This window comes from Sinocyclocheilus grahami, unplaced genomic scaffold, assembly GCF_001515645.1.
Source record: "Sinocyclocheilus grahami isolate Dianchi unplaced genomic scaffold, SAMN03320097.WGS_v1.1 scaffold321.1, whole genome shotgun sequence".
NCBI lineage: Eukaryota > Metazoa > Chordata > Actinopteri > Cypriniformes > Cyprinidae > Sinocyclocheilus > Sinocyclocheilus grahami.
Genome location: NW_015505500.1, coordinates 716,127 through 720,189, shown reverse-complemented (window position 1 = coordinate 720,189; position 4,063 = coordinate 716,127).

The window sequence follows — 4,063 nt, the reverse complement described above, 5'->3', positions numbered from 1 at the left end:
ATAACATTAAACTATAACTACATATTATAAATATACTATTTTCAGGTTTGTGTACTTCTTTTACAATAATGCACTATATTATACTGTACTCCTATACTAAATCCTACTATGACTGCAAAAGATACATTGACTTTATATTTACTATTCACAAGCTCAACTACTTTACTGTAAATCTACTTGCATTTTGTCGAGTCAAATTATAAAAATTACATTCTAAAATACATCATTATAAATTAGCAATAAATGATTTACAATTAGGGATGCACCGATATGAAAATTTTGGCCGATACCGATAACAGAAAAAATGAGCCGATATGGGCCGATACCGATATGGTGGCCGATATATCGTGCATCCCTATTTACAATCTATAAAAATACTACACTATACCATAAACTGCTATTTGTTTTAACTTCACTGTACTGTACTGTACTACTATAACAAAAACAACAACAGCAGAGCCTTTTGATATATATATATATGTATATAGAATTTTTGTCATTGTCATAATTTTATTTACTATACTACAGCTTAACTATGTTACTGTTTGAAGAGTTCAGATGCAAAAGCCTCTAAGTGCCATCTGAAAATTCGAGCAGCGAGTTCACTGTCGGTTAAATTAACAGCGGCATCTCCTGGTGAGACACGGGAAAACAGCATCATGCAACAGAGATATTTAATGTAAAACAATAATTCAACATGAAATATTAAAATGGTAGAGTAGAACAGAATAGAACGTGCTCGTTTTTTAAGTAGGCTACAGCTTGTGGCAAGCCATGCCTAGAAGCGTTTACTAATGTGTAACAGGAGCTAATATTTATTGACGTGATTACGGGAGCTTTAAAGGTCCCATATTGTACACCTTTCTGGAGTTTTATTTGAGGTTTTGATGTCCTAAAGAATATATATGTGCGGTATAAGTACCAAAAACCATCTCAATATATTTTTACAGCTCCTCTCTCAGGAGCTCTGCTGAAAACAGGTCGATTTTGGCCTGTCTAATTAATATTCATGAGCCTCTCTTCTGATTGGCCTGTTGTTTTCTGAGTGACGCATGGCCAGGCCAACCACAGGTAACTAGGGTCAGTGCAGCGTCACAGCGCTAGCTGGAGGCAGCAAAGCAAAGAGGAAACTGGAGGCGGCCCATTCAACCAGTGCAGATTCAGCTACATAAGGAGCTTAAAATATCATCTTGTAACGAACATAGGCTAAATAAACAATAAAGCTTATCAAACTAAATCGTGTCTGATCAAAACAAAATACATTTAGTACATGAAAATCTTTACAACAGTCATTTAAAAAACTTCTAATTTTGGCAAATAAAAAGCATTGTGTTCAAATATGAATCCAGAAGTCGCAAGAAACAATAGTTCCCAAAAACATCATTACCACAACATGATATTTATTTGACAACCCATTTTCATTTGAGTTTGCTCATTGAACTATTAATTTCTTTAAAAAAAAAAAAAAAAGTTTAAGCTAAACTACTGACCCTAAACAGTAGTGAATCTGTAGCACATATTGTGAGCATGGAATGAATATGTGGCAAAATAATATAGTCTTTTGCTATATTATAGCAATATAATATTGCTATATTATAGATCACTAACCCCGAGTATGAGCAATTATAATAGTGATACTGTTCTTAGCAAACACCACTAATTAAAAGCCAAGTGAGATCAAATGTTGGCAGCTCCTTTTAATTCTTAATTAAATATGACAAAGACATATATTTGCTGTCTGCAGGCCTGAATTGACTCTTTAAATCTGAAAATAAAGTGCAGCAGCAAATGTAACAATAAAAAAAAAACACAATGTGCATTAAAAAAAAAGAAGAAAACACAAATGTAACACAGGTGTTGTGGAATAGATTCAGACACATACTACAGTATATTTAGGGAATAAAATATTATGGTCTTTGAAAAACAATCACAGCAGATGTGCTCTCAAAATATACAAAATAAACTCATTCATAGAGTTCCTTTGAGTAAAGTTCAATCCCATTGGTAAAAGGCACTGTCTCTGGAGAAAAAAATAAATAAATAAAAACAATGCCACCACATTGGCAGTCAAAGCTTTCGGTTTATAATGTTAGCATGTCGAAAACAGCCCAAGCTAACATTCTGACCGATTTCTGTTGCGTCTTCCTCAATATACGTACAGATCATTCAGTTATCTGCACTGGAGTGATAAAGTAGTGTAGCAGATGTGACTAAATTCTTCCTGAGAATAACAGTGGCATTCACTACCGGACTGAGTGCATCTTCATAATTGATTGTCTCCAAAATCCCATGGATAACAGCTTTGAAATGAAACCTGGCAACCACTTATAATCAGAGAGTTGAATTAGGTAGCATTGCATTGATGATTTTGTATAGAGCATTTCCCAAATGAGTATCTCTAAGCCTTAATACTCATATTCCTGATACTCCTGCCAGACCGCGTTTCTATGGTTACAACCTTTCCTGCAACGCTTTTTCCTGTGCTTTCTTTCTGGCTTTCCTCCGGACCAGCCTTTGTTTGAGTATTAAATGACAAGCTCAAATCAAAACATGGGACAGACGTTGGACTTGAAGCTTTAGGGGTTGCCTTTTGTTTCAATTTCATTGCACGTACCCTAATATACTATGTCTAATGGTCAAGGTTATATACACTTGTTGACATGCTACAGTATTCGGTTTTTGTAACAGCATGAGATTGAAATAAACCCAACATGTGGCAATGGATTACAGTGGATATGAATCTATAACACTGTGCAATATACAGCAAAGGGACGCCTATTTGGGCTGATAGTCTTGAGCAGTGTACCGCTCAGTGGCTACATCTCAGTTTGCAAAGCTCAATCAAAGTTTCCATATTATGGACTTTCAATTTGAATGAACATATCTAAGAATAATATACACTCGATTAGAAAATGGTTATGCATCCAGCAGTTTGTTCAAGGTGTAAGGCATGCACTATGCTTCAGTGTGGGTTATGAAAGTCAACCACACTGCAAATCTGGGATTCAAAATCAACATTATGAATATTCTCAACAATTCTTCATTTCTAGGTCACATAGTTCTGATATTAATCATGTGAACTCCTACAGCCGGAGAGATGTTCTTTGGATCTTTCTCAAATCATGCTGGATAACATGATCAGGTTTCATTCAAACAGTTTTCCCCCAGATATCACATGCACAGATGAATCGCTCACAATAAGATATTGAATATAAATAAAGTAAATAGGGTGAATTTGGATTTCATGTTGACTTGAAAACAATCCAGGACTGCTAAAATAGACTATTATAATATGGCTAAATTCAAGTTTTCAGTTCATTTCAATTGTTTTCACTGTTAATTGTTACATTGATAATATAGTTTGTAATAATAAAAACATTTTAGATTTTTCGTTTTTAAAATGATGTATGTATATACTGTATATGTTATGCTAATAATACAATTTGTAATAAAAAAAGAACATATATATACATACATGTTATTACTTATATTAACAAAAAACATTACAAATTATATTATCAGGGAACTAATTTACATTTAAATATTAAATTGGAGAATTTCATTTCATTTTATTGCACTAATTGTTATGCTGAGTAATATAATTTGTATTAATAAAAACATTTCAGATTTTCACAAGTTATATTATTAACTTAATGGCAGTGAACTAATTTAAATATTAAATTAGAGAGATTCAAAATTGCATTTTCAAAAGTAGTCTCGGAGTGGTCTTGTTGACCCCACAGTGTATTTTGAGTTTGGTTTACAGCTTTAGATTTGTGCAAACACAGAACTTGAACACTTTTGCATGACACAGTACTGATTTGCATGACCTAGATGACCTACATGTCTTGGTGTGGAGCTGTGGGTCCCCTGTAATTCTGGGCCCTTTGTTTTCCACAGTGCAGTAGACAGAAACGTGTTTTGTTGATCATGCAAATTCCTGCGGATGTTGGCACAGCATGAAGGCCAGGGAGGAATAGAGAGGGGATCAAGAGGGACAGACATTAATTCATCAACTCTAAGTCTCCATCATCAAGCACTAAACGCTTACAGATTATAACAT